This window comes from Poromitra crassiceps (assembly GCF_964638095.1).
Source record: "Poromitra crassiceps genome assembly, chromosome: 6".
Classification (NCBI taxonomy): Eukaryota; Metazoa; Chordata; class Actinopteri; order Beryciformes; family Melamphaidae; genus Poromitra; species Poromitra crassiceps.
Window position 1 is genome coordinate 28,013,263 of NC_139627.1, and position 8,716 is coordinate 28,021,978.

Here is an 8,716-nt window from a genome sequence, read left to right on the forward strand (position 1 = left end):
GACCCACTGATACTGGAGGGGGTTGAATGGGTTTTTCTAAAACGGTTGGTGGATACACCGCTTGGACTTGCTGTACCATACCCACAACAGTTCTTCCTGACAACTCGATATCATGAGCAGTGGGATTTTGCACATCAAGAACAATGTAAGGTGAAGCACCATTTCTGAGTGTTACCAGCGTGTCACAAAACTCAAGGCCTTCAGCCCACTGAGGATTTATGTCAGGCTCAAATAAAAAGGTGGTGTCTGCTTTCAGTGGTCGTGTATGCACTTTACAGTCAATCTGAACAGAGGTGTGTTTTGGTATGGTGACTTTCTCTTTTGTTGTTCTCACAATGTACTCACATGACTGATTAGCAGTCACCAGATCAATGAAAGCGGTCACATTGTCTTTCTCAAGGCTAGGGAAAGCCGCTCTTAATGTCTCATGTAAATGTTCTTTTCCCACAGCATCCAGTTGTTCTGTAGCACTGGTTTTTATTAATCGCTCAATGACATTGAAGCCTAGAATCGGCTGTGAAAGACTGCTGCCTTTCATCACTAGCATAGGGACAACAAGTTCTTTGGGGTCAGCTCCCTCTGCAGCTAATCCAAACGTGACCTCAATGAAACCTTTATAAGGCATGCTCTGTCCATTAGCAGCTGTGATTTTTAGATCGTCTGATGCATCCAGTAACTCAGAGACATCTCTTAATCTCTCATTGGGCAACTGTTTCCTTTTCCAGTTTTCATCAACAATACAGACTTGGGAACCTGTATCCCATAGCGCTTGAGTCTTACGGCCTTGGATGTAGCACTCAACCATGCACCGTTTCCCTACCAGTTCAACAAGATGAGAACAGCTGTCCTTTTTCTTGGTGCGGGTGGTACTTGCTCTTGGGTGAAAGCACTGATTTATCTGTGGATGAGAGTACTGTTTGCATCGTTTTCTATGTTTTGGCCAATGTTCAGTTTGACATGTTTTAGAACAGTAACTGTCTTTCTTACAGACTGCACATCTTTTGAGTCTTTGGTCTTTCTCCGGAACACCACAGTGAGAGCAGTGCTGTTGGGACATTTCACCGTTGTGAGTTACTCCCAGTCCCGCGGGGGTAACCCTGTTGCGTTTAAAGGACCATCTTGGTCTTGTCTGGTGGCTCTCAGCCTGCAGCCTGCGAGAAAGTGTTCACTACTGCCACATCTGTAGCAATGGGTGCAATATTCACTTCCACTTTGCTGACAGCCAAAACATCTCCTCAGACGTGCACGACTTGGGGTGGGATAGTGCTGTCGTGAGAATCTCTGTTGATATTGGGCTGTTTCTCCTCTTCGTCCTGGTCCTGGGGGAGGCCAATAGTTTTGTGGTGGATACTGGAACGGGGGCGGGGGACTGCATTCCTGTGCTACAGGTGGGGCTAGATACTGTGTCTGTGCTGGGCTAGGCTGTTGAATTGACTCTCTGATTTGTTTAACTTCAGCGCTTAGGTTTTTCAATAAGGCCATATCAGAGCGCATTTCTTTTAGTTCGTTTAGTACATCAGGCTGGGTTTTGCTTGTGTATTCTGAATTTGAGCTTTTACTTTTTTTATCTACAGGTGTGACAGTGTCACTAGACTGGACTGAGTGCACAGTGGGTGGCCGCTGTTGGGTAAGTAGTTTCTTTTTATTTTGTCTCTCTGCTTCATTTGCACACGCAATGTTGAGTTTCTCGAGGAGTAGCTCATCACTGGTTGTCGTTTGTTGTAGGTACGGCTGGAGGTCGCTTCTAATGCTATCATTTTGCAGACCTGTCAGAACGGTATGGAGAAACATACTCTGTACAAGGATGGGATCATATCTTAGACCAGATTCTGTTTCCTGTGAAGCGAACAAGATTTTTTGTCTCAAATCTAGGGCGCGAATCAGGAAATTTTGTGGGGTTTCTTTACTACTTTGGGCTTCCGATGTGAGTTGCTTGTACAGTTCTGTTGCTCCCTTTTCCTGATAATGGGACCTAAGAATCCGTCTTAAGGTAGGTAAGCTAAGGTTGTTTTTTCCCTCAAGGTAACTGCGTAATTGTAAACCTGGTGCTATTGCCCTGATCACCGCATCGACTATTTCTATTTCAGGAAACCCCTTGCTGATGCCTTGCTCAATTTGGTGTGCTAGACTTGAGAAGGTCAGTTTGTCCTTTTGGCCTGGCTCACCAATCTGGCCTGATATTTTGAATTCTCTGTTCCAATGTAATGAGAGACGGGGTTGGGGGGTCTGTTGTGCAGAGACATGGTCTTGTTTAATTCTACTACCTTCCCCAAACACTGACTTTTTGGCACCACTGTTTTGGTTTGATTTCTCCTGTCGTGACAGCGCTAATGCTAATTGCAGTGTCTCTATCTCTTTTTCCAACAGTTTTTCCTCGCTTTCTGAGGGCTGACTGACCTGCTCTTGCACCAGGTCTGTCTGTTGGGCATCTGAGGCTTCATGTCCTACTGCACTATTTTGAGCAGCCTGTTGCAACTCGTCAATTTTATCTTTCAGGGTCAATAGCTCTGCCATACCCTGATCCTCGAGTTGGTTTAACTCTTCTCTCTCAAAGTGCCTTGTGACATATGAGATGAGAGAGGAGCGACTTTTGTCTGATACATGCTCAAATTCTGCACCAGCAATATTTAGAAAATCGCAAACGTCGAGCAAAGCAGCTCTTGTTAATAAGTAAAGGGCACCGCCAACTTCTAGTTTCAAGTTGTCTAGGTCTAAAGACTCCATTGTAACTTTGGCCTGTAGACAATGTTAATGCAATGTAGAATCTCCTTTCGTGCTGGGTGGACCTTGTCACGCTCCTAATGTCTGTAGTTTTTCCCACGTTTTTGCCACTTAACTGTCACTGGACTACCATGCGCTACTGTTGGACTGTCACATACTGCGACATGCCGCTGTTGAATGACTCACGCAGCTATTGGCTGGCACACGCTGCTGTTGACGGCCACACGCTGCTGTTGACGGGCACACGCTGCTGTTGACTAGCACACGTTGCTGTTGACTAGCACACGTTGCTGTCGACGGGCACACGCTGCTGTTGACTATGTGTGAGGTTGAATGATGATCGGGGACGTCTATCTGGGACAGCTAGCCCTCGTCACATTCAAATCCTCGCTGGGGCCTCCAAAATGTTACACCCTGAAAAGGGGGAAACTCAATGAGATACACGGAGACAGAGCTGTTTCTTTGATGGTAGCTTCATTGAGAATATAAGTATTTACATAGGTACAATTATTCTTTTCAACGTGATATAATCCAGCATTTTCTCAGATTGCAAGGTCAATTTGAATCTAATAATCTAATTTCTTCTTTCTTTCACAGGTAACCAGGTAAGTGCATTCTTAATAACAGGTAAGTACAAATATTTCACTCTTTTTCTTTAACAGTTCAAATCAAATGTCACAGGTAAGTATCCAGGAAAATCGATAAACAAACTTCAATGACCAAACTAATCTTCTATGTATTGAAAAATAAACAATATAACATTCCCAGCTAGCAATCTGCCGCTGCCGCTAGTGGCCCGTTGTCGCATTTTGAGCGGCCGGGCGGCGGTGGCATTCCTTCAGCGGCCATCTGGCGGCCCACTGGAGGATGCCGCTACCTTCACTCTGGCGGAATGCCGCTGGAGGGCTAGCAGCGGCAGGCCGTCGGCAAGCCGCCAAGAATTTGCCCTCTCTAAGTACCACATCAGCGCTGGAGGGGCGCTGGTGTCTGGCTGTCGGCAGATAGGCCAAGATACTCCATCCATTAAACTGCATTCATAAGCATTATGAAACTATAGCTCTAATTTGAAACGATGGGCTAAGTTCTGTTCTCTTTTGTTTGAAAGAGACTATTTAATGGATTTCTGTTTTTATTAGGCTACACAAAGGCAACAATACCTTCACAGCATTCGAAAATGAACTTAGCAAGATTTTCCAAAGCTCTATAGGCCTATGGATGAAAAACACAAATGCCCAAAAATTATACATTGTATTTGAGAAGTTTATTGTAGCCTATTTAATTTCTGTAGTAATTGTTTTGTCCGTGCAGCATTTACTTTTTATTTATGTTGTTCTCTCAAATTTTTGGGTTAGTCTTTGAATTAAAAAACATAGTGGACAAACATTTCTAATCACCTGTGTTGGAATGTTCTTTGAATACCAGAAATCAAAATCAATAGCTTATAAATTCACTTTGTTGAATTGTTCACGCCTGAGTCGTAAACCAGAGCAAATTAAAATACAACCGGATGGATGTTGGACTTTGAATGGTTTTGAATGACCAAGCAAAGTGGTCTATAGCTTATGTGCTTGATAGTGCATCCATGGCCTAGCCACTTGACTTGATGTCTAGTGCAGTGGTTCTCAAACTTTAAACTGACACAAATTAGACAACGGAGCCTCATTTGATAATATTTTGTCCCAACTGATATGATTTTTAGCTTTTGTGACTACCCTCCCATGTGTGGTCGTCACAATGTTTTATAATATAAAGTGTATGAAACCCATGACCAAAATACTCATGCATTCTGTCATTGTGTTACTTATCTTTGGAATTCTTCTGAAAATGAATTACTTTTTTTGCTAGGTATACCCCTGGAAGCCCCTCAAGGACCCCTGGGGGTACCTGGACCCCACTTTGAGAACCTCTGTAGATTTTTTTTAATCAAAAAGCTCATTTCTGGCAGTTTGTAAGTAAATAAATAAAATTACTGTAATTTAAAAAAAAAATCCATTGTTCTCAGGTGGGACAAGGCCCAAAATGATCACTGTAAGCAGAGTATTGATCACTATAAGCAAATTATTCATAACAGCATGGAATAATTCAGGACCAAGGTTTTTGATCAATATAAGCAGTTGATCACTATAAGTAGGCTATGTATATATATATATACACACACAGATCCTTTCCCAAAAATTTGAATATCATGGAAAGTTTTCTTCCATAATTCCTTTCAAAAAGTGAAACTTTCATAGATTATAGATTCATTACACACAAAGTGAAATATTTCTAGCCTTTATTTGTTTCATTTTTCATAATTTTGGCCTACAGCTCCAGAAGACCCCCAATACAGTATTTCAAGAAAGTATTATAGTGTGAAGAAAATCAGCAGTTACTTCTCAGTTATGACTGACTCCAGCCTCAGTCCACTCCCTCTGAATCTCTGCCAAATTTTTTGAATCGTCTTTGCTTGACAATCCGCTGAAGTCCACGGTTATCCATGTCATTTCCATGATATTCAATTTTTTTAAAGGATCTGTATATATGTGTGTGTGTGTGTGTGTGTGTGTGTGTGTGTGTGTGTGTGTGTGTGTGTGTGTGTGTGTGTGTACACAAAGGGGAAAAAATCATTTTAGGAGTAGAATGTGAATCTGTATGAATTTTGCAATACAGATGTGGAGACAAAAGATCACTTTTTTCCCCTGCAAAATTACTCATAATTGGCCTAATTTTAATTTATGGATAATCTAGCATTGATGCATTTCTACTTGAACATGTCAAATTTGGAATGTTTATAGAAGATAGCAACATATTTTTGGCAAAATATTGTATAGGCCTACACAAAATTTAAGGCACAACAGGGCTGTGTCTACCCAGTTGTAGCCTAATTTAACCTCTGGAACAATTGTTTTGTCCCTGGAATATAAATAAATAAATAAATAAATAAATAAATAAATAAATAAATAAAGTGCAAATAATAATAGGTAGATGTCCAAGAAGAATAAACGTGGGTCATTTATTCACTGGGTATGCAGTGTTATATTTTTCAGCCAGATGCAGGATGATGGCTCTCTCTCTCTCTCTCTCTCTCTCTCTCTCTCTCTCTCTCTCTCTCTCTCTCTCTCTCTCTCTCTCTCTCTCTCTCTCTCTCTCTCTCTCTCTCTCTCTACTTTATTACACTGGTCAGGTCTGCACTGCAGTCTATATATCCCCCCCCCATGTCTCATCTGTATCCATTTGTCTGATGTTGTTTTTGTGTGTGTAATGTTAACAGTTTGAAATAAAGATTATTGGGAGGGAGGGGGGGGGGGGGAGGGGGGTTGAGAGTGACGATGGGAAGTGAAGAATTTTGGCACTTTTGCGTTGCCGTAGTGTGACGTTGTGTCTGCGTCCAGGCCATTGAGGCTACGTGTGTCCTGGCGCCATTTTATGAATGGGATTTCAGGAAGCAAACATGCGCCGAGTACTGATAGCAACAATCTTTGAAAAAGTCGTTTTAAACCATGACTTGTCTTCACCTATCTACAAAACACAGGACTGATTATAAAAGCGATATACGGACAATAACAGACCGGTTGGTGGCGATCATCCGCTGCCTTCTTGCAACTTCATCACAAGAAAAACAAGACGTGCACGACAACAAAGAACACTGAAAACTTCGGGGCTCTTTGAAAAGCAGATCGGTAAGAATATTTAACGCTATATTTGTAAATCCTATTGTGCTCTGCTGCGATCTTACCATTAGCCATTTCGCTGGTTAGGCAGATAACAACAAGTTAGATGGCTAATAGTTAAATGACGTTGTGTAGACAGCTTTTTGTGTTACACATAGGCCTACAAGTAGCAGAGGCTAGCGTTAGCCACTCTACCCAGTGAAGAAATGCATGGGCCATCTACATCTTGTTAAAAACCTTCCACGTTTCTTGGAGTAAAACGTAAAAAGGCATCGGTTGCAAACATCTATTTTGTGCTCATTCTGGATATATCAATACACCATTTAACGGTGTTATTCGGCCGTTTAACGTTAACGTACATAATTCCGTTTGCTTTCGCGGCTATAAACAGACAATTGATTAAACTAACGTTACAGAGTACAGCCCATTGTTAGTGTGTTGCTGCTCACGTTAATTTACTGCGTGCATATTCTTCTGTTTGCGTGCACGGCCATGTAAGATGAGATCAAAACTAACGTTACAGACCGTTACAGTCTGTGACTGTTAGTCTGTAAATCGTTTGTATTATTTATTTCCTTTTACCCCCACACTGATGCAAGCTCTATTTTGGACCAAACAGGCTTGAGATGAGCCATATGAAGCTGCTAGAGTCCAGCAGCTGCATAAATACAAAAATGTGAAATTATTATCGCTTATCGGACAAGAGAAGCAGATATTTGTCTGTTATAGGTATCAGCTCAAAAATCCCTCCTAGCAGCATCATAAAAGGCATTCAAATAGCTATTTTATTTTTCTAATGTAGCTCCCTTTGTTTGTTTCAGGTTGGGCCAATGGACAGCTTTGTCAGAGACACATTGGCGGAGTGGCAACTTCAAGACCTCGTAGATAGTTTTAAAGGTAAGGTTTCTATTTTATTTTTTATAAATATTCTTATGGAAAATTATTATTTCTTTAGCCATAGCTTGGCCTCGCCTGCCCTATTGGCACGCCCGTGTGTGTGTGTGTTGCTCTCACTAAATATTATTGCATCAGTGATGTCACAATGCCTCCATGTGTATGTGTGTGTGTGCCCCCCGCCCCCCTTTTTGTTTTAATACATATAAAATTGTACTTCAACAAACTGTAATGACTAGTATTCATGTCCTCAATCTTTCTTGTTCACCTCTCGTCCATCTCTCTCCGCTGCATAGCTGGGTTTCGGAGGAGCCGGCCTTGTCCACCACGTGCAACGCCGTCAAAGAGAAAAAGACCTGTGACTCCCTCTGCCTGCAAGTGTTCTCGAGTCCAGGAGTCCAAGTCCAGGACTCGTGACTCGACTCGAGGCACTCGTGACTCGGACTTGGCTATCCGCCTCTTCATTGAGACCCGAAACCCTCCACAAGCCCATGCCCCCCATGGACTTATCCCACAGACACTTGAAGACACTTGACATCTTTCATATGGACATTATTATCCCACGGCCATGGACACAACCATTACACATCACTTAAGGACTTACTGGGCATTTTATGGACTTATTACACGCCACGGACATTTACATGGACTCCACTATGTCACTTTCAAGGTCTGTTACTTTGCACTTTAATGCAAATTAATTTGAAAATTGCCTTTCTGTCTGCCTGATTTGTATTGCTGCGCTGCATACTGCACAAAGACAAATTCCTCATTTGTAACATGTTCATTATGGCTATTAAGTAAGCTTGAATCTTGAGACTATTGTTTATTTATATAGTAGACTCCCCCTGCTAGTATTGACTTACAATCATTACAGTCCTTGATAATTACCCACCTATAATAACACACAATTTTATATAAAATTTACTTTTTGGAACACGGTGGAAAAGGAATATCTATGATGTGCTGCTGTGCGTGACTTTATGCCTGTTTTCTATTTGTATCTTTATGACTGTTTTATTTGACTATTGCACTATTTAAGGCAGATTTTGCTTTGCTTTGTTTTTTTTTATACATTATTTTTGGCTTGATGTGTTTTTTTTTAATATATAGCCTACATAATATGCAACATATAGCTACAGAGTTGTCAAGTTTTTTGCTATTTGCAATGCACAGTTGTCAAATCATCATCCTTTGATTGATTTCTTATGTCCATAAATAAAATAACAAAAAGTTCACGGATCTGTTCTCCTTTAAATTATTATTGTTGTATGAATACTCACATGTTATCATTTAAATCATTGTAATTATGTGCATTATTGAAGTGGTTCTCAACCTTTTTTAACCAAGTAGACTACCTCAGAAATTACCACCATATTTAAGTATGAGAGGAAGGGAGCCCTGCCAGTGGAGAAGCACTGCATGCAAGCATTAGCATAACAATGTAT

At 41.3% G+C, this 8,716-nt stretch overlaps 1 long non-coding RNA gene across 1 annotated transcript; it reads left to right on the plus strand.

The window, feature by feature from the left end:
• The first annotated feature begins 6,147 nt into the window (after window positions 1–6,147).
• On the plus strand, window positions 6,148–7,717 carry LOC310778309. Its single transcript, XR_014552766.1, has 3 exons — window positions 6,148–6,383; window positions 7,196–7,271; window positions 7,565–7,717. It is a non-coding gene; the product is annotated as an uncharacterized lncRNA (long non-coding RNA).
• The last annotated feature ends 999 nt before the right edge of the window (window positions 7,718–8,716 follow it).